The 22728-nt window shown below is 43.4% G+C and overlaps 1 long non-coding RNA gene and 1 pseudogene across 2 annotated transcripts; one reads left to right on the forward strand and one right to left on the reverse strand.

Moving 5' to 3' along the window:
• Positions 1-486: 486 nt before the first annotated feature.
• Positions 487-6202, reverse strand: LOC144297269 (uncharacterized). Its single transcript, XR_013364334.1, has 2 exons — positions 5228-6202; positions 487-4534 (listed from the first exon to the last, which is right to left on the reverse strand). It is a non-coding gene; the product is annotated as an uncharacterized LOC144297269 (long non-coding RNA).
• On the forward strand, positions 2202-22433 carry LOC144297264 (SH2B adapter protein 1-like; annotated as a pseudogene). Its single transcript, XR_013364332.1, has 3 exons — positions 2202-5395; positions 5452-5887; positions 22322-22433. The product of XR_013364332.1 is annotated as an SH2B adapter protein 1-like (transcript).
• The last annotated feature ends 295 nt before the right edge of the window (positions 22434-22728 follow it).

The raw sequence follows: 22728 nt of genomic DNA on the forward strand, positions 1-22728 counted from the left end.
AGACACGTGGCCAGGGTTTTTCTCTAATAGCATTTTGGATATTTTTAGTTTTTCTTTTTGTTTATTTGTGTTTTCTAATTATCTGCAATGAATTTGGATTAAAAACAAAGAAAGGAAGGAAGGAAGAAGGAAAGAAGGAAGGGAAAAAATGCAAGCAATCAAGGCAAGAACCCAGAGCTAACCCCGACAAGGGCGCAATGTGAAGAGTGCAGGTGTCCAGCACAAGTGGGCATCTGACAAATCCTGGCTGCCCTGTCCTTGCTCACCTGGTCGAGCAGAAGAGGCCACACTCTCCTCGTGAGGCCCTACCACCTGTGCTCTCAGAGCCACGTTCTGGCCCTCGTGTCTCTTGCAAGGAAAGCAGTGGCCTTGGACATTCCTCACGCTGCAAGCCCTGTGGGCTGTCCTTCCAAACTCCTTGGTGCGCAGCTGTGTGAAGAGGAGACCAGAGCTCGGTGTGTTTGGCCTGTCTGAGCAGGTTACACGTTTTTTTAAAATTTTTTTTAAATTTTTATTTATTTATGATAGTCACACACACAGAGAGAGAGAGAGAGAGAGAGAGAGAGAGAGGCAGAGACACAGGCAGAGGGAGAAGCAGGCTCCATGCACCGGGAGCCCGACGTGGGACTCGATCCCGGGTCTCCAGGATCGTGCCCCGGGCCAAAGGCAGGCGCCAAACCGCTGCGCCACCCAGGGATCCCAGGTTACACTTTTATTAGCCACAAACCTAGGGAAAAAAAAACAACCCTCAACCCGGGGAAAGGTTTCTATTTAGGGCTGGGAAACTAGGCCACTTCTAAGATCAGTGACCTACATTTGCTGCTATAGAAATTTAAGATGAAATAGCAGTTGTTACGGCTCCATCAAGGGGCAGGGGAGCAGGAGGGAAGGAGAAGAAAGAGAGAGAGGGAGGGAATTCTAAAGAGCTTCTGTATTTGAAATCTTTTTCAGCTGAGCTCCCAATATTTAGTCACAGAAGAAAAATGAGTATCCCAGCTGTGTATTTGTTTTCCTGGAAGAGGTGTGTTTGCTAACCAGTGGCTCTGGCGGCAGGTAAAAAAATCCATTTTCACTCTGAGGCCTGTTCAAAAAATGACAGCATCCCAGGCCCCCTCCAGCCATCCACAAAGACGAGCCTCTGTGTCTCGTGCTGGCTGCCAGCCGGCTGCTTTTTGTTATAGACTTCTGAGAAACTGTTTGCTTGACCGCATCGATCCAGAGCTCTTTACATCGGACCCTGTGGAGCATCGAAGGTTAATGGGCTCTTGGGGCCTGAGTGCCTATGAATCTCGTGGTGGGAGGGAGTGGTGGCCCAAGAGGAAAAAAAAATTACAATGACACCTGTACACGGCACTTTTTACCATCCATAGCCTCCTCATGGAGGCATCTGTGGGGTCAGGGCCGAGGTTTGGACGGCTAGATAGCAGACACCCAGGCCTGGCGATTGTCTCATTCACTGTCAGCTCGGACCAGGGTTCTCAGCAATTGTTAAAATGTGGAGGCCCAGAGATGGCTGGATTCATACCCGCCGAAGGGAGTTCTGATACCCTCTGGTGTCTGCTTCATTCCTAATACTGGTGCACCGAGCATCGCCCAGTCCCAGGCCAGGGGTTCGAGTCTTTGCCATGTGGCAGAAGTAACTCACCCAGAGGGTGGACCCCACAAAGCAGAAGCCCTCCAGACTCCACCCAGGCCGGACAGTGGGCGTGGGGGGGGGGCACAGTGAGCGAGAAATAATCTGTTGTCCTTTTCATTCTGTAAACCCTTTCTACCTGAGGTGGTGTTGCATCAGCTCATTCAGGAAATCCGGTATAGATTTTGTCACACAACTGAAAGACCAGAACAAAGCAAAGTCCAAACAAAACAAAACAAAACAAAACAAAACGAAATGGATGAATGCGCTTGTTGCTGGAGATACAGCAGGAAAAACTGAGATGCAGCCTCTCCTCTCCTGGAGCTTACTGGGCAGTGTGCATTCATTCCCCAAGGCTCTGTAACAGATTCCCACAGATTTAGTGGCTTCAAACAATAGGGTTTTTTTTTTTTTTTCTCTCTCTCTCACAGTTTGGGAGTCCAAAAACCAAGGTATCAGCAGGGCCATGCTCCCTCCCAAGGCTCTAGGGGAGAACTGTCTCTTGCCTCCGCCAGCTTCGGGGAGCTGATCGCATTCCTGTATCTGCATCACCTCAGCGATGCATCACCCTGTGGTCACATGGCCTTCTCCAAATTTCCATCTGCCCTTCTCTTATATGGACACTCGTCATGGGGTTCATGGTCCACCTGGATAATCTGGAGGGCTCTCACCCTGAGAAACTTAATTACATCTGCAGAGACCCTTTCTTCAGATAAGGTCACATTTACAGGTTCTAAGTGGACACATCTTTTGGGGGCCACCATTCAACCCACTGCATCAATAGTTTCTTAATGCCAGCCATTTTGCCAGGTGGTTTATGTTTACCTGACTCATCTCTCCAGTAAGTCTCAGAAGTAGGTCTTACGTACCTGTTTTAAAGACTGTGAAACTGAACCGGCTTTTAGGGACTTTAAGCAATTGTCTAAGGTCACACAATAGTAGGAGCCAGAAGACAGACTTAAGTCTTATTCTCAAACCTGTGGAGTTTTAGATAAATCCAAGTAAGAGTCGTTTTCTCCAAAGCACTGCTGCTTAAAAGATTTCTGGGCCCTTCTGCTTCTAAACCATTTTACAGTCCACACAAGAAGTCTGCCTACTTGTATTGTTGTCACAGTTTGTATATATGTGGTTTTAGGCAACTCTATTTACATATGATGCAGCACCTAGAGGAAATTCTGCTTCCAATGAACAAGTTCCAGCATCTGATGAATCACAACCTATAAATTCCTCAAAGCGCTAGTTACTCAAGAGCAAAGTAACCTGGTTAAACCCAACTGAGGGCTTTGATATGCAATGGAGAGTCCTAGGTGGAGACAAGATCATACAAATTGCACCCAGGGCCAGATGGGTGGTCACCATGGCACAACCCCTCTGCTTTGTCCCATGATGCCTGGAAGGCATGCAGGTGAACCAAACATAAGCATATGGAGTCCATGTATGAGCCTGCACACCTGCAAGCATATCTTTCCTGTCCCCGCTGACCTCAGTCTGAGCCATACTCTATTGATTGCATCCCACCAGCTGTCTTTGGTCTCCTTTGCTGGCAGTGCACCCCCTCCTCTTTTTTTTGCTAGCGGCCACATGATATCTGGAACTGCAGGGGTGCCTTGTAACAGTGGGAAAAAATTGTTGACCTCATAGAAACTCAAAATGATGAAAGCAGCTGGGGTATGACCAGTTGTGCCTGCAACTCTCTGCCTCTGGACTCCCTGCAAGGTAACTGGTGCCTTTGTCTGAATTTTGTGTTATTTACACACTGTCTGATAACAGGAATTATAGCAGCAAAAAAGCAATATGTGTTGTACATAGTATTATGCACGAGGGACTTTTCATAGGTTATCTCATTTAATTCTCACAATGGTGTGAGGCAGGTGTTGTTGGTACCATTTTATAGATGAGAAAACCAAGGCACAGAGATGTTAAGGACACACAGTAGGTAGAAGAGAGGTAGGATTTGAACTCAAAGCCATGTGCTTAACCCCTATACTAGGCTGGCTCTCAGTTGAATGGGCATCAGGGAATCCTTCCTCTCCTCCACCAGCCACTCCAGAAAGCCTGGTTCTACCACCTGCTTTGCCAGTTCTTTCTGGAACAGAAAGTGTATTTCTGCTGAATAAATACCTTCAGATCCTAGGGCCTTGGGCACAGATTAGATGTTTTCTCATTGGAAGGAGGACAGCACATTTGTTATTTCGGAAAAAGGAACATTTAGAATGACTTGCTTCTTTTGGAGCACGGAATTGAGGAGGATCCTTCAGCTCTGATTGGCTAGTCATGTCTGTAGGGGGCTTAGGCAGGATAAGAGGTAGCATGTGTGCTGTGTTTACCATTTCTGCCATGGTGAATAACAAGACAACAAAGAAAAAAAAAGAGGTTCACAGTTCAGTCCATGGCATCCTACAGTGGTGGGGGACTGTTGATCCCCCCCTCCCCTGCTGGGCCCCTCGAGACCTCATCGGGCCCCCCCAGTCCTGGGTGGAAACAGCAACTTCAACTCCTCTGGTGTGGCTGGGACCATTGGCAGGGGACTGGTTAGTGATGGAACATCCCCTGGAGACAGATGGACTCACCGATTTGAGAGGCTGAGACTCAGTCGGGGAGGGGGCACCTTGAAGGACGCAGCAGGGATGGTGCAGAGGGAAGAGCTGCTGAGTTTCATGGGGGCCGAAGAGGCAGCCCCTGACCCAGCCGGCATGGGCCGGGGAGAAGGGGCAGCCGGGCCTACCTCAGCGGGAGGAGGGCAGCCTCAGTGGCAGAAGTGTCGCTTACTGTTCCGAAGTGAAGGAGAAGGAGGAGGAGGAAGTCGTCTGGAGTTCTTTGTACCGCCTAAGGCATCTCGGCCTCGACTCAGCATTCTCTGCTCTACCATCACGGACGTGCAGACAACAGCCCTGGAGATGCCTGACCGGGAGAACACGTTTGTGGTTAGGGTGGAAGGCCCCTCGGAGTACACCCTGGAGACAGCCAATGCTCTACATGTGAAGGCCTGGGTGTCTGACATCCAAGAATGCCTGAGCCCAGGACCCTGCCCTTCCACCAGTCCCCACCCTGTGACCCTCATTCCTCACATGGGAGAACACAGACAGCCTGGAGCTGCCCTGTCTCAGTTACTCAGAGAGTCTGCCAGGATCTGCTGCTGGACCCAGTGAGAGCAATGACTGCCTGTTGCAGGGGACCTATGGGGGTTTTTCCAACCGCCCTTCAGCATCCATCTCCCCCAGCTCTACCTCCATCGCTGCCTCCCACTTTGACTCAATGGAACTCCTCCTCCCCGAGTTGCCCCTCACCGCATCCCCATTGAAGAGGGTCCCCCAGTGGGCATAGTTCATCCCCTCTCGGCCCCCTACCCACCCCTGGACACTCCGGAGACCGCCACAGGTACGGGAGGATCATTGCTTTTCCAGGGGGAGTCAGAGGTAGGTGAAGGGGACCAGCCCCTCCCGGGTACCCTTGGTTCCACTGGATGCTCTTTCGACTCAAGGCCGTGCAGCTGGTGCTGGCCGGAGACACTGGCTCCCTCTGTGTCCTGGTACTGCAGAGTGAGACGCGGGCGAGCCCGTCCTCACTTTCAACTTCCAGGGCAAGGCCAAGCACCTGCGCCTGTCGCTGAGCGAGGAGGGTCAGTGCCGGGTCCAGCACTTGTGGCTCCAATCCATTTTCGATGTGCTCGAGCATTTCCGGGTGCACCCCATCCCTCTGGAGTTGGAGGCTCCAGTGACGTTGTTCTTGTCAGCTATGGTGTGTCCTCCCAGCGACAGCAGGGTGAGCAGAGCAGGTCTGCAGGGGAGGAGGTGCCCGTGCACCCCAGAAGTGAGGAGGCCGGGAGCAGGCTGGGAGCCAGGCAGGGGTGTATGAGGGAGATGGATGCTACCCCGATGCCTCCTCCACCCCCACACCCTTTGGGGCGAGGGACTGTGTAACCGAACACCTCCCATGACCCACCCCAGCCCCCTGAATCCCCTTCATGGACAGGTCCCCCACATCTTGGGGCAGAAGAGGTGTCGGGGGCGCCAGAAGTGGCGGCAGCAGCAGTCGCAGCAGCCAAAGAGAGGCAAAAGAGAGAGAAAGCGGGCCGTGGAGGGGTCCAGGAGGAGCTGGTCCCCGCGGTTGAGCTGCAAGAGGCCGTAGCACCAGGCCCGGAGGCCCAGGGAGGCGCTGGATCCGGTGGGGCCCGGAGCCACCCCGATGGTGCAGCTCCGGCAGTTACACTGGGGGGCGATGGAGAAGAAGGGGGCCGTCCCAGAGCCATTAATAGTCAGTACTCCTTCGTGTGAGACACCCTACCCCGCTCTTTCTCCACTCTTTTTGCTCCCCAGCCCCTAGTGCGTGAAATTGGGGCTGGGCCGGGACATAGAGGAGCGGTAGGAATCCCCTCCCCCACGTGCTTCCTGACCCTTGATGGCCAAGGGCATATAGGTTGGTACAAGAAGAGGTTCAAGAACCCTGTTAACTCCCCAGTTCATACGCTACAGGTGCCCCATCCCCTGGGCAGGGGATTTGGGCTCCATCACCTCCCCGAGGGGCTCTTATGGTCAGCCCCACCCCTGGGGGCCATTTCCCCGCTCACCACCCCCTAGCCCAAGGAAGGGTGAGGGGGAAGGGCTGTCAGTTATATTAAGGTGGTTGTTGTTGTTTTAAACAAAATGGAGAAGCATAAATAAATAAAAGGGTTTATCTCAGTTGCAAAAAAAGAAAAAAAAAAGGACTTTACTAATAAATTGGGTGGCAGTGGAAGAAGCATATTATTTTCAAGTTAATTTTGCCTTAGGTGTTACTCCATCAGGTAAAAAAGAGAGAGAGAGAGAGAGAGAGAGAGAGAGAATGTGTGTTTGGTACCTATGATATAAATGGCAAGGAGGGCGCACCTTTGTGAGATGGTTTTCCATGTCTCTTGCTATCCCAATTACCATATAGCGGGGAAGCCCAGTTGCCATAGGTTAAGGGCAAGCTTTACCTTAGCCCAAAATCCCAAAATAAATTACTGTAGATTGATGATTAATTGATTTCGATATAATGGGATTTTATTATCTGTTGTCCATCCAATAAATGTTATTTCTTGATGAAGGCATTGTGTATGTAGAGGCTTAAAAGGACAATTGATAAATTTCTGAGCCAGCTGGTGGATTTCCATTTCCTCTCCATTGCCTGTATCATTGCTGCCAGTTCTTACCAGCACCTTCCTTGAAACTGTCCTGTTTTATGTGTCCTGGTCATTGAGAATTATTGGCTCCTCGGTTCACCAGGAAACTGAGGCTCTAGCTCCAGTCATTTTTATGGGAACAGCTCCTTGAAAAGCCTGCTTGGGAGAAACTCCAAGAATGTGGCCTATTTCAATGCCCTGGAAGTATGTTTCTTGATGGGGGTGGGTGAGCTGGAGGTCACTGTTGGCCCCCAAGGTGGTTCTCCAAGGCTCACAAAATTATTCTCTTAGAAAGGAAAAAATCCATATAATCATTTCAATAGATGCAGAAAAAGCAATTGACAGAATACAACATCCATTCATGATAAAAACCCTCAACAAAATAGGGCTAGAGGGAACATACTTCAACATAATAAAGACCATTTTTTACAAACCCACAGCTAACATCATACTCAATGGGGGAAAACAGAGCTTTTCCCCTAAGGTCAGGAACAAGACAGGGATGTCTATTCTCACCACTTTTATTATTCAACATAGCACTTGAAGTCCTAGCCATAGCAAGCAGACAACAAAAAGAAATAAAAGTCATCCAGATTAGAAAGACTGTAGGCTTCACCAAAAAACTACTAGAACTGATAAATGAATTCAGTAAAGTCACAGGATACAAAATCAATGTACAGAAATCTGTTGTGTTTTCACACATCAATAAGGAAGCAGCAGAAAAAGAAATTAAAGCAGTCCCGTTTAGAATTGTACCAAAAATAATTAAGAGACCTAGGAATAAACTTAAGAGATAAAAGAGCTGTACTCTGAAAACTATAAAACACTGATGAAAGAAATTGAAAACGACACAAAGAAATGGAAAGACATTCCATGCTTATGGATTAGAAGAGCAAATATTGATAAAATGTCTATACTACCCAAAGCAGTCTACAGATTTAATATGATCCCTACCAAAATACAACAACATTTTTCACAGAATTAGAACAAATTGTCCTAAATTTGTATGAAACCACAGAAGACTCCAAATAGCTAAACCAGTCTTGAAAAAGAAAAAACTGGAGGCATTACAATTCCTGACTTCAAGTTATATTATAAAGCTGTAGTGATCAAAACAGTATGGTACTGGCATAAAAATAGACACAGATCAATGGAACAGAATAGAAAGCCCAGAAATAATCCCATAATTATATGGTCAATTAATCTTAGACAAACCAGGAAATAATATGCAATGGAAAAAAGGTTCTTGAACAAATGGTGTTGAGAAAACTGGACAGCAACATATGAAAGAATGAAATTATACCACTTACATCACATGTAAAAATAAATTAAAAAGATAAGAAAAACCTAAATGTGACCTAGAAGAGATCACAGGCGGTAAGTAATCCCTCAGACATTGGCCATAGCAACATTTTTCTAGATATGTCTCCTGAGGCTAGGGAGATAAAAGCAAAAATAAACTATTGGAATTACATGAAAATAAAAAGCTTCTGCACAGTGAAGGAAAAAATCAACAAAACTAAAGGGAAACCTATCCAATGGGAGAAGATATTTGCAAATGACATTTCTGATAAAGGGCTAGTATCCAAAATATATAAAGAACCAATACAAATCAATGCCCCAAATAACTCCATTAAAAAATGTACAGAAGACATGAACAGACATTTCTCCAATCACACACCCAGATGACCAAGAAACACATGAAAAGATGCTCAACATTATTCATCATAAGAGAACTGCAGATTGAAACCACAATGTAATATCACCTTACACCTGTTCGAATGACTAAAATAAAAACACAAGGAACAAATGTTGGCAAGGATGTGGAGGCAGGGGAACCCTCTTGCACTGTTGGTGGGAATGAAAACTGGTGTAGCCACTGTGGAAAACAGTACAGGGGTTCCTCAAAACCCCTCTTTTATGCAATAAAACTACCCTACACTCCAGTAATTGTGTATAGATATATAATGGAATATTATTCAGCCATAAAGAATGAAATGGTATGGATGGAGTTAGAGGATAAAATGCTAAGTGAAATGAATGAGAGAAAGACAAATACCCTATGAGTTCAGTCAGATGGGGAATTTAAGAAACAAAACGAACGAGGAAAGAAAAAAAAATGAGAGAGACAAACTAAGAAACAGACTCTTCACAGACTCTTCACTCTGGCACCCAACAAACTGATGGGGGGTTGGGGGAAATAAGTGATGAGGATGAAAGCGTGCACTTGTTGTGATGAGCACCAGGTGATATATAGAAGTGTTGAATCACTATTTTGTACACCTGAAACTAATATTATACTCTGTTAAGTAACTGGAATTAAAACAAAACCTTAATAAAAAATTATGCTCTTAATAAATTAAAGCTGTTCTGGGATGCCTGGGTGGCTCAGTGGTCGAGCATCTACCTTTGGCTCAGGTAGGATCCCAGGATCCTTGGGATCGAGTTCTGCATTGGGCTCCTTGCAGGGAGCCTGCTTCTCCCTCTGCCTATGTCTCTCTCTCATGAATAAATAGATAAAATCTTTAGAAAAAATAAATTCATGCTATTCCTGTTTTGCTACTAGCAGTTGCCAGAGTACTTGTCAGAGAAGCATGCAACACCTTCCCAAGACCTGTCTGGGTCTCTACAGTTTCATAAAACTTCAACTTGTCTTTCTTTCCATTTCCTTCTTTGGGTCCCTTGGCCAAGGACCTTGGCAAAATTGGAAATAACTGATGCTTTTCCCCCCAGCCTTTCCTGCTGTACCTATTGCTCTCCAAAAGTCTTCTGGGGAGAGTGTCCAAGTCCGGCCACCTCCAGTGAGTAAGGTCTGTCTTTGCAATTTATATTCTGTGAACTCACTTTAATTCTCTCAGTAGATTACTGTGCTATTTTAGAGAGGAGAGAAACCGAGGCCCAGGAACGTCAAATAACATTGCTGGCTTCCTCCAGAAGGAGAACTTGCATTCAGTGCAGGTCTGAAGTCTACACTGTGCACTGTCCTCCCATAGGCTGCCTCCCACCCGCCCACTGACCCCTGTTTTCTCTGGCTGCCCCCTACAACATCTGCTTTCAGCAGGCTATATTTTCCTAGCCATTATCTTTTGTTCTTGTTCATTTTCTATTCCATTATCTTCCTCCATGGCAGGGTGCTGCCTCTTTAAAATACAAATCCATCACATTGCCCCTTAGCCTAAAATTAGTCATGCTTCTGCACTGCTTTCTAGACAGAATCCAAGGATGGCCTCTCAGGCCTGATCTGGCCTTTGCTCTCCTGGCCATTTATTCCCGGCTCTGCCCCTCACCTACACCGCCACCCATGACACTTGCTCTGCACAGAGTTGTTGGCAGCACCTAGGGTTCCTTGACTCTCTTGTACCATCACTGCTTTGCCCCAGGTTTTCTTTCCTGTCTAGAATGAGCAAGGTTCTGCCCAACCCTGAAGATTCAGCCAAAGAGTTACTCCTCTGGGGAGCCGTTCTCATGGTGGTTGCCCTGCCACCCTGGGCCATTCTGTGTAGGACCCCTTATAGACAGATAGCTGGGCCCCTGCCAACCCACCCCTGCTGTGTTCTCATCTGGACCATGCCCTGAGCCTCAGCGTCCAGGAATATTCTCTTCACAGGGCTCCAGCCTGCTTCCAGGGCCTGAGAGGTTGTGTTGCACACATTGAGGTCAGAGGGACAGCCACTTCTAATGCTGTCATGTGGACTTTCACTTATGGGCTAGGCAGGACATGAGGGTGCATGGGAAGCCTTTTGTGGTGTTCCATGAAGTCAGGATGGAAAAGAAAAAGGATAAGCTGGAGGTGGGGAGTACCGTTCTCCTGGGTGCTGCAAATACCATGCTTAGCCTGCACCTACCTATCACTGGTCGTTTTTCTTTCTTTCTTTCTTTCTTTCTTTCTTTCTTTCTTTCTTTCTTTCTTTCTTTCTTTCTTTCTTTCTTTCTTTCTTCTTTCTTTCTTTCTTCTTTTCTTTCCTTCCTTCTCTCCCTCCCTTCCTCCCTCCTTCTTTCATCATGGTACAAAACACACCCTTTTCTTTTTATTAAGGAGATGCTAACACTTGTGGCTGAGGTTTTTAATACAAACAACACAGGAAGGATCCTGGAAGTCAGACCAGACCTGAGCAACTCAGGCCAGGGAATTCAATTTTGGTCAAGAAAGAGTGAAGTCTGGATCAGAAGGCCAGTTCTGGGTGGCTGGATGAGTGCGGGCTCACTCAGAATGCAAGGTCAGGAGACAGGACCTTTGAATTGTTTTCAGATTCTTGAAGAGGGACTTTTAAGTTGGGGCCAGAAGAGTTGTGCCAAGGGCCAAATCCTTGCCAGCACCTTATTGCTGAGTGCTATGACAGAAAAATCACCTCCATAACCTGCCTTGGCTCACTTTTCAGGCCCGAATTTGGTATACTCTGGGTCAATACACTTTAAGAGAAATAGCAACAAGCCAGGGTTTTTGAGAATAAGGTAAACAGGGGTCTGGACATGTGCCATAGAAGGAGCTGGAGATACTTGCTCTGAGGACAAGATTCAGGGGGCCAAGGTAATTGTTGTCAAATCAATGCTATATATAATTCATATAGAGCCATGCTATGTAAATAATAAGGTAAAAAGCCCAGTGTTGCACAATTTTAATTAAATTTATTCTTAGATACTGTCTATATGTTGACAAGTGTTGTCAGTTGTGTACCGTTCTAAATTGCATCTTTCAAAAAATATATTTTGAGCAATTTTCTGCTGGTATATAGCAATGAAATCTATTTTTATATTTTGATTTCAAATCTGGTAACCTTAAACTTTTACTAATTCTAATTATCTGTAGGTGCTTTGGATTTTCTACATACTTCATAGTGTATGCTGCAAACCATGATGGCTTTGTTTCTTTCTTTCCAATCCTTATTTATTTTCTTTCTTGAAGAAAGAAAATTCTTCTTATTATTCTGTTTTTTTTTTTTTTTTGAGGCCTCAAGAGCAGAGGGTCAAGTTAATTATGCTTCTTAGTTCATGGTGCATGGTGAATTATCATAATTGATTCATGCAAGGCACCTCTCTTGCATTATTTATTTATTCCCTATTTCTGATACTCCCACTGCCCTCCCCATACTCCAGAGGCAACCGCTCCAGCATGTTTTCCTTAGTATGTATTCTTGGAAGGTAGATGTTATTGTTTGGTAGGAATATATTTTTTATTTACACAAATATGTTGTATTATATAGGTCATTCTGTTTCTTTTTATAATAAGCAATATAGGAATACTTCATCTATAGTTTTTAACTGCTTTGTAGTAATTTTATCATAATTTACTTCTTTAGTTTCTCAGTAATGGATGCCCAGAAAAACCTCTTTGCCACACAAATAGAGCTACAATGAACATCTCCATAAATATCCCCTTAAAGACCTTCATAAGAGCATATTTGGAATCTATAGCTGGGGGTAGAATCATGGGCTCATAGGGATGCATATTCCTAATTTGATGAAGTAGTCTACATGGTGCTTCCAAACACCTCCTGCCAGTATCGCATGGTGTTTCTGTGTTCACATGTCCTCTAACTTGTGGCATGGGCCATCTTCCTAACGTCACCAATCTTATACATGTGAATGGATATTTCATTGTTATTTTAATTTGCATGTTGAATTTGAGCATCTCTTCATATACTTTTTTGGGGTTTCTGTTTTATAAAATATTGTTTATATTTTTCCTCATTTTTCTCTTGAATTCCTCTTCTTTTTTTTCCTGTTAATTTACAGACATTCCTTGTATATTCTAGATATCATTCCCTCATTGATTATAGTCATTGCAAATATCTTTTCCTATCCGATTGTCATCTTAGTAAGCTTGCACATGAGATCGAACATAGAACAGAAATCTTTCATTTTGATGAAATCAGTTTTATCCATGTGTTTGCCTTATGATTTATACTTTTGGAAAATTTGTTTACAAGGTCAATCCTTGTCCCCATATCGCAAGAATGTTATGATGCATTTTCTTTGATTAATTTTATGTTCATACTATCTTTCATATTTAGGTCTTTGATCCGTCAGAAGTCCACCTTTGTATGTAGTAACAGGTTTAAATTCAGATTTAATGACCCATTCTTTTCCAACTGATTCATGGTGGCACTTTTGTCACATATTCAATCCTAAGCATACCCGTGTGTGTGTATGTATGCAAGTATATGTGTGTGTATGTATACATAGGTTTAGTCCAAATCGGTAGGTCTGACCTGAGCTCTTCATTCTCTTCCACTGGCTTACTTATGTGCTTTTTTCCTCTATTACCAAAATTTTTTGTTAATATATAAGTATGTCATTGGAGACTGTCTTAAGCCAAGACTCTTTCTTAACTGTACTTTAATTTTATTTTTTAAAAAGATTTTATTTATTTATTCATGAGAGACACACAGAGAGAGGGAGAAACATAGGCAGAGAGAGAAGCAGACTCCCTGCAGGGAGCCTGATGCAAGACTCAATCCCAGGATCCCAGGATCATGACCTGAGCTGAAGGCAGACACTCAACCACTGAGCCACACAGGTGTCCCTTAACTGTACTTTTAAAAGGTGATTTACTTATTCATAAATCTTTATTTCTGTATGTTTTAAAATAAATTTATTGAGTTCCTTAAAAAATCCAAACAGATTTTGATTGCATAGGATTTATAAATTCCTTTGGGCAGAATGTATATTTTGTAAAAATAAGATATATCATTCAAGAAAATGAAATGCCATATCTCTGCATTTAATTAGATACTTTTGAATATTCTTTATTGAAACTTAAATTTTTTCTGTAAATGTCTTGCATGTTCTTGGTGGAGCTTTTTCTTAGATATATTCTAGTTGTTGATATGGGGAATTATGTCTTATTTTAAAATATATTTTCTTTATGGTTAGAAGAGTCATGTAGGGAAAGACTCAAGTTAATGAGTCTTGTAGGTTATGTCTGTCTTCTGGGCTCTGATTAGGTATATATGAGGGTACTTTTGGTTCTTTTTTTTTCTTTCATACTTACCATCTGTTTCTCCATGTGCTGCCTTTTAGATAATTTATTCGGTTGCAACTTCCGGTTAATTAATTCTCTCTTCAGCTGTGTCTAAGGTGCTCTACTTCTGTAGTGTGTTTTTAGAAAAGAAAATTTTCCCCGTGTTCTTTTTTTAAAAAAGTTAGGTTTATTGAGACATGATTTACAGCCAGTAAAATTCACCATTTTTAGTTGTTTGATTTGATCAGTTTTGACACATTTATACAATAGTGTAATAATCATCACCACAATTCATACATAGAGCCTTTCCATCCCCTCAAATATTTTCCTCCAGCTCTTTCATAATCATTTCCCTCCATCCTCTCCCAGCTCCTGGAGACCAGTGGCTTATTTTCTTTCTTTATAGTTTTGTCTTTTCCAGAATGCCATCTAAATGGAATCATATAGTATACAATTTTTCTGTGTTTGGCTTCTTTCACTTAGTATGTTTTTGAGATTCATTCATGTAAGTAGTTCATTCTATTTTATTGCTGAATAGTATCCCATCGAATGGTTGTACCATAGTTTGTGTATCCATTCTTCAAATGACAGAATTTGAGTTGTTTCCAGTTTTTGGCTATTATGAATAAAAATGTCATGAACACTTGCTTACAGGTCTTTATGTGGACATGTGTTTCACTTATTATAAATAAATACCTAGGCGTAGGATTTCTGGGTCATAGGGTAAATGTATGTTTAATTTTATAAAACACTGCCAGAACATTTGCCAAAGTTTCCATACCATTTTGCATTCCCACTGGCAATATATGAGTATTTTAATTGCTTCACATCCATGCCAACACTTTTTAAGTTTAGTGTTGTATTGGGTGTATAGTGTTTCTGCAATATATTTGCAATTTCAATTATATTTTTCATTTCTAGAGGTTCTATTCATTTTTTTTTCAAATATACTTAGTCCTTTTTAGATATGCTTGTTCCTTACTTGACTCTCCTCTACTTTTAAAAACATATCAAACCTACTTCATATCCTGTGTCTAATAATCCCCTTATCTACCATGTTTTCAGATCTCATTTTGTTGTTTTTTTTCCTGGCTGTGGTTCATGATTTCTTGTTATAGATTGTGAGCTCATATTATTTGGATCATTATCTGAGGAAATGCTCTGAGGGCTGGATTGAAGATGTTTTCCCTCATGTAGGGAAGGTGCTGCTTGCTGGGGAATCACCAACCCAAAACTATTTGAACTACATTCTCTCCTTGAGGTTCTTCAAATCAAGCAGGTAATTTTATTTCATTCTGTGAACCTGCATGAGTCAGACTTGAGATTACAAAGTCTCAGGGGAGGTTTTTTTTCTTCTCTACTCACTACAGAGGCTTGAGACAGGTCATTTTCTTTGTAGTCCTCAAGGGGTGGGTTTGTTTCTAGATCATTCTTACACTAAGGGATAGCTTTTAGGGTCCCAGCTTTTTATTGGAGGTGTCAAATTACATGCTCTACTTTGAGGGAGCCCTGGGCTTTGCTCTGCTGGCAGGAAAAAAAGGAACGGAACAGAATAGGACAGGTAACCAATCCCATGTGCTGAAAACATTATCTTACATGTAAATCACATTAGGGGTGCCTGAGTGGCAAAGTCAGTTAAGTGTCCAACTCTTGGTTTCAGCTCAGGTCGTGATCTCAGGGCCATGGGATGGAGCCCCAAGTGAGGCTCTGTGCTCAGGGTGGAGTTGGCTTCAGACTCTCTTTCCCTCTCCCTATGTCACCCCCCATCCCCATGCTCTCTCTCTCTCTTAAGTAAAATAAAATAAAAAAAAGAAAAGAAAATCACATTAAACACACTCCAATGTGAGGAAAAGCAAGACCAAGGAGTAGGAACAAAATCCTTACATGCTTACCTGAAGGCATGGTGTGGGTTTCTAACACCTCACCCATTTCCTCCTGCCTCAAGGCTCACACATAATTTTCTTGCTCTAGAAATGTTCTTCAAGTTCTTTGCAGGGTACCAGTAGAGGTCAATCAGCAAAGCATTTAATTCCCCTCATTTTTCCCCCTTTAAGTATGACTAATGTATGGTGGAAATAATATGGTAGAAATTAACAACTCAGATATGAGAAAACATCTGGGACTGTCAGTTACTGCCACCTCTAGCTGAGACTGAGGACTCCTTCACTGTAACAGTGCTCTGTAAGCAGAGTTGTATTTATTTCTTTCTTGCTGCCTGATGAACTTGTTAGGATAAATTACTAGAAACAGAATCACAGGGTCAAATGTATGCTGATTTTTAAATTTGGAGAGGTATTAACTAATTTTTCTTCAGTTGTTGTCTTATCAGCAGAGTATGGGCATTCTTTTTCCTCCATGTGCTAGTCAAATACCAGATATAATTAAAAATTTTTTAACACAGTCTTGCAGTCTTGTAATAGCTCTCATAAGTTCTCTCATCCAAAAATATCCAATCAAAATCTATGTTTAAACTTCTCCTAGGCCAGTTTTTCTTCTTTCAAATGCTTTTTTCTATTTTCCATCTTTTCAAGATGGCATCTGGGTATAGTTATAGGTATATGTGATTTGAACCAAATCAGGCAACCGGTTCATGGAGAGTCTTTTTGCCATCATCTGGATTCCTGATGACTCCCTTGTAGAGGATCTTTTTTTTTTTTAATAATAAATTTATTTTTTATTGGTGTTCAATTTGCCAACATACAGAATAACACCCAGTGCTCATCCCATCAAGTGCCCCCCTCAGTGCCCGCCATCCAGTCACCCCCACCCCCCGCCCTCCTCCCCTTGCACCACCCATAGTTCGTTTCCCAGAGTTAGGAATCTTCATGTTCTGTCTTCCTTTCTGATATTTCCTACCCATTTCTTCTCCCTTCCCTTCTATTCCCTTTCACTATTATTTATGTTCCCCAAATGAATGAGACCATTTAATGTTTGTCCTTCTCCGATTGACTTATTTCACTCAGCATAATACCCTCCAGTTCCATCCACATTGAAGCAAATGGTGGGTATTTGTCATTTCTAATGGCGGAGTAATATTCCATCTTTATGCCGCCTGCTCAGTGGGTATCTTACTGGCATCTGTTGCTTGTATCTGTCAAGGTGGGGCCCATTTCTACCCCAACCCCCACTGGTTAGGTCCTACCAGGGTTCTTGAAGGCCTTGCAGATCTTGAGTCACTCTTTATTTTCCATCTGGCCATTGGCTTGGGCCATCTCTTCTGCAATCTCTGTCTTCAGTGACTTACCTTGCTCCTCACCTCTGTAGTGTCACTATATACCTGCTGACTCAAAATGTTCTACTTTGTCCTACATGTCTCAGGGGTGAAGTTTCTGGCTCCTCTCTCACTGTGGAAACATCCTAAAGTGGCCAACTTATATACTTGGAGACAAGGCAGATAAACTGCCCCACCCAGCACATAGTAGGTATGCAAAAGACATTGGTTTTCCTTCCCTTCTTTTTCTGTACTAGGCAACCATATGTCTGGCTCTGATTGTTTCACTAACTCAATATGCAAGAATAGTGGACTAAAAGGAAGAAAAGTAAATGGGTCCACTGCTCAGAAATAATTACCCTCTCTTTCAGATAGCTATCCATCTCCAGACTTTTGTCCGTGACTGTATATCTATTTTAGGGTGGGGGGGTAGAGGAAATATCTTTTCTCTGCTCTTCATGTTTCCATGTGGTAAGACTTCCATTAGAGGAACATTTCAGCCTTTCTCTATGCCTCACTTAGTCCTCTGAAGATGAGGGGCTTGGAGGAGCTCAGTACTATCACCTTCCTGAGACATGCAAAGAGCCCCCACTCTGTCATGGGGCTCCTTGCTGTGAGTTTTAAAGGCACAGGATTTGATCCTGCTGAAGGAGCCTGTGTTTTCCCACTGTCACTTGTGATCTAGTAGGCAAGACAGTCAGTGGTGGGGTTCTGTATTGGGGAGCCATAGTCAGTATTTCTCTCTCTCTATCGTATCATCCCCTGTGGATGCATTAAGTTGTTTTCATGTTTTACTATTAAAACACAGACTTTGTAAACATTCTTGTATATATTTCTTTCCTACTTGTCTGATGAACTCATTAGGATAAATTGTTCAAAGCAGTATCACAGGGTCAAACGTATGCTAATTTTAAATTTGGAGGGGTATTACCTAATTATTCTTCTGTTACTCTCTTGCTAGCAGTGTAGGAGTTCCTTTTCCTCCATACCCTAGCCAACATTGGTGGTAATTAATTTAAAAAATCTTTGCTCATCTGCTAGCTGAAATATTGTTTTAATTTCCATTCATTTTATTACTAGTGAGCTTGAACATCTTTTTCAATTTGTTTTTCTTCTTTAATTTGCTTGTGCATGTTCTCTGCAAATTATTCCATTAGGGTGGTTTTTCCCTCTGATTTGTAAGACTTATTTTTGTGTTAGGGATCTCAGTCCTTTGTTGATGGCAGTAGTGCAAGAGAGCTTGGGTTTTCGAGATGTGACTTTGGACTAAGATACTTAAAATCTGCTTTCATGTCTTCATCTGTAAATCAGTCCATATTGGACAGGTACAAAATATTACTCCTCTCCTCTCATATGTGCCACCTCAACTACACCTCTCTAGGGACAACTGGGAAAGACAGTGTTGGTAGCAGCCATGTTTGGCTGTCTTTACATAATAGTGACATATCCAGAGAAGGCAGGAAGCATGAAGAGAAAAATCAATGGAGGACACATGTAGAGAGAGAAGACTGAGGACAGAAGTTCCACTCTGGGATGTGGGGAAGATAGATGGGCTAAATATTTTTTTTAAAGGACCTTTTTCTGGGCATTGTAAACTTTCTTTTGTAGACATTGGTTCCGCCCCTCTCCCTGAGCTATTTATTCAATAAAATTCCTTTTCTGAGCTTTGATTCAGAGCTGTATTTCTTTAGTACTTACCTCTGTGTGACACTGGATTTAAAAAGAACAAGAAGGCTCACTTGACCAGGGTATGTGAGGTGCATTTTGCAAACATTTTCCTTAATCTGTCACTAGTCTTTGTACTAAGTTTATGGCATTTTGCCATAAAGGAAAAAAATTGTTTTAACTTTAAATATCTTAAGATAACATTTCCTAAGCTTGTGTTGGTGATGATGTATATGTCTGCAGGTAACAGAAGACACAATGCAGAGGGGTTTAAACTGTAATTAGACATATTGGCTAATAAAATGGGAAGTCTAGCAGTGGGATGGGCATCAGATCTTTCCACCTTTCAGAGTGTCAGCAACATCTTTTTTTTTCTCAAGATTTTATTTATTAGAGACAAAGAGAGAGGGGCAGAGACACAGGCAGAGGGAGAAGCAGGCTCCGTGCAGGGAGCCTGATGTGGTATTCGATCCCGGGTCTCCAGGATCACGCCTTGGGCTGAAGGCAGTGCCAAACCGCTGAGCCAGCCGGGCTGCCGAATATTAGCAACATCTTAAGGCCGATTTCTCTTGTTCTAGGACATCTGCCAGTAATGATAGGGCTTCATTCTCCTCTTATTCACGTTTAGGGCATTTAGGGGAGAAGAAAGAGAGAAAGTCTGACTTGCCCTGTGGCTTTCACTTAAGAGAAGGAAATTTTCTTCCAAAAAACTTCTATTGAAAGTCTTAGAAGGTGTAGGTGCTGTATCTTGGGAGCAATCATTGGCAAAAAGGAGGGGTATTATGCACTTGGCCTAAATCGGGATTCTCATGATGTGGTTCTCAGACCAACAGCATCAACCCTTCTTTGAAATAAAAGTTCTCAGGGCCCCACTTTGGGTCCACGTATCAGAAATTTTCTGATTTAATAAGTCTTCCAGTTGGTTCTGATGCCCCCTCAAGTATGAGACTCACTAGCTCAGAGCCCACGAACAGGAGTTGAGTTGGTTATGTTCCTTGAATCACATAGGGTACTTAATGGAGGGATAGAGCCCCCGAACAAAGCTGAGGTTCTGTGAGGGAGGAAGGGAGAAATGAAAGCTGGAAAGATACCAACAAAGTCCACCACATGGGACAAATGGCCCATAATTCAAACACCAGATGATCTTTTAAAGTTGACTTTTTAGGGGATCCCTGGGTGGCACAGCGGTTTGGCACCTGCCTTTGGCCCAGGGCGCAATCCTGGAGACCCGGGATCGAATCCCACATCAGGCTCCCGGTGCATGGAGCCTGCTTCTCCCTCTGCCTATGTCCCTGCCTCTCTCTCTCTCTCTGTGACTATCATAAATAAATAAAAAATTAAAAAAAAATAAAGTTGACTTTTTAAATGGAAAAATTAGGGGCACCTGGGTGGCTCAGTGGTTGGATGCCTTTGGCTCAGGTTGTGATCCTGGGGTCTTGGGACCAAGTCCTACATCAGGATCCCTGCAGGGAGGCTGCCTCTCCCTCTGCCTATGTCTGTGCCTCTTTCTGTGTCTCTCGTGAATAAATAAATAAAATTTCAAAAAAAAGAAAAATTAATACATGCACATAACAAAATGTGCCAATTGTGGAAAGTATAGGTGAGCATACAATGCTCAAGATGGTATACTTGCTTTTTCATTCAGTATATCAGGGAGATTGTTTTATGCCCACACCCATAAATCTGTCTTTCTAAAAGCTGTATATTATTCTATTTCACAAATGTGCCATAATTTATTCTGTCGCTTTCCTACCGATGGACCTTGAAGATTTTTCTAATCTTTTGCTAATATAAACAATGCTGCAATGAACATCTATGACCACATATCTTTGCTTATGGTACCAGATGTATACAATGGGAATTCCAGCTCAGAGGGAGGCCCATTTTAAATTTTGATAGTTATTTGCAAATTATTTCGCATTGGAGTGGTACCAATTTACACTCCCATGAACAGTGTATGAGATTCATCCTCCACCAGCTCTAGGTAGTACCACACCTCTTGATTTTTGCTTATCTGAAAAGCCAAAATTTATTATTTTAATGTACATCTTTCTATTTGTTATTTAAATTGGCATTTATTTATATGTAAGGAAGTTTGGGTTAATTTTCCCTATCTTCTTAGGCTTAAAATTCATCTTTACATCTTTCATGAGGGGCCAGCCACATAGACATTCACATATAAATGGTTTCCTCAAAAGTTTCTGGCTTCACCATCATGCAAAGGAGGGGCTTCTGAACTCCAAGATTTTAAAGTGACAGTTCTTATATAAAAGAGAGTGAATAAGTCATCTGCAGGGTGATAAAGAAGGTCAGTGCTGTTCCTGTTGCAAGAATATGGTTGTTTGGGACTTTTCGGGAATCCATGTCTGGGCACGAGCAGGTTTCTTCACCATTTAAATGCCTGAGTAAAAAAATTGGTAAGCCCTCTGTTGAACACAGATGGACTGTGGCAAGTCTGAGTTTTCGGTGGAGACTTGGGTTCTCTCTCTGTCTGTAGGACGAGGTGTTTACAGTGTTGTCTCTGGTGGAATCCCCCACAGGACGCCCCCTCTGTCCCTGCTGTTGTTTGCTTCCCATTCTCGATGCTTAGCTGGTCCTCTGTAGGTAGCTTTCAAATACCAGCTCCTCTGGGTCTTGTTAAAATACTTTATCAATGCCCATCTTTCTCTGCAGGGATGACCTTTAACTCAGCTTTGCTGTCACTACCTGACTTGGATAACCTCCAAAGGAAGGTTGCCATGGCGATCTTGCATTCAGCTCAACCAAATCTGGCTTCTGTATCTTATTAAATGTTCCCTAAAAAGGAAATCACACTGAGACATGGACGATGAGGGTCATTCACATGTAGCCATGATGCGCTCTCGCCCTGTCTCCCTCCCTGATTAGCGGCCTCCCCTCCTCTGCTGTGGATTCAGTCACTGCCCTGCCTCTCCTTTCCCTAATCCCAGCTGTGGTGGTAAATGCTTACATTTTAGGGGGCGAAGGGGTGGGGGATGGTTATGGCAAATGTCAATTTGCACTCTTTCGCAGCTCAATTCGAACACCACTGGCAAATGTCAGAAGTGGATATATAATGAGTCCGTGTTAGAGACACTAATTGGATGGATATTCTTTTTCTTTCCTTCCTTTTTTTTTGTTGTGGTGTTTTTCTCCTTTTCCTGGGGACTCTGTTTTCACAGTGACTCTCATTAAATCTGAGGAGATAATCTTTAAACTACAAGCTCAGTGCTCCTTGTTCTGGGAGAGATGCTGGAATGCACAATTGCTGCTGGGGACTTTCAAGAGGTTGTTTTGTATTCACCCCATGGTTAAAAGAAGAGGGGAGAAGGCAAGAAATATGTGACACTCACAGCATCTGCGGGAGGATAGATCAGGCTCTCAATCCTTCGCTAACAGTCAGTCTGGCAAAAGGGATGATTGGGCATCACGGAAGATAAAGGTCGCTCCTGGAAAGGGCAGGTGCTGCCATCATTCTGCAGGTCGCCCAGCTTTAGATGCAGAGCCCCCGCATCTGCTCTGAGAGGAGGGGAGGCCTGACCCTCTGGCCAGCACACAGAGAAGAGGGGATGGGGATCTGTGCAGGCGGAAGAGAGGGTTCTGCTGGTCCTCACCTCCTACCAGAAGGTCTTCCCCCCATACTAGTCTGCTAAGGCTGCCATGACAAAATACCACAGGCTGGGTATTTATTAAACACCATTTATTTCCTGGCAGTTCCAGAAGCCGGAAGTCTGAGATCAAAATGGCAGTACAGTTGTTTGCCTCCGAGGCCTCTCTCCTTGGCTTGCAGATGGCTGTCTTCGTGTGTCCTCACATGGTCTTCCAAGTGAGTACCTTAATCGCCCCTTCTTAGAAGGACGCCAGTCAGATTGCATTGGGGCCCTCTGTATGACCCCACTTTACTGTGATTACTTCTTTGATGACCCCGTCTCCAAATACAGCTGCATTCTGAGATGCTGAGGATTAGGACTTCAACATAAAAACTCTGGTAGGATGCAGTTCAGCCCCAAATAGTCATCGACTCCTGACCAGCCTTCTTTTCGGGGCCATTCTTGCCCTCGTGCTGTGTCTGTCGTGGGGAGCAGCCACAATTTTATTCTGGAAGCATGTCTCAGAAGCAA

This window comes from Canis aureus, chromosome 2, assembly GCF_053574225.1.
Source record: "Canis aureus isolate CA01 chromosome 2, VMU_Caureus_v.1.0, whole genome shotgun sequence".
NCBI lineage: Eukaryota > Metazoa > Chordata > Mammalia > Carnivora > Canidae > Canis > Canis aureus.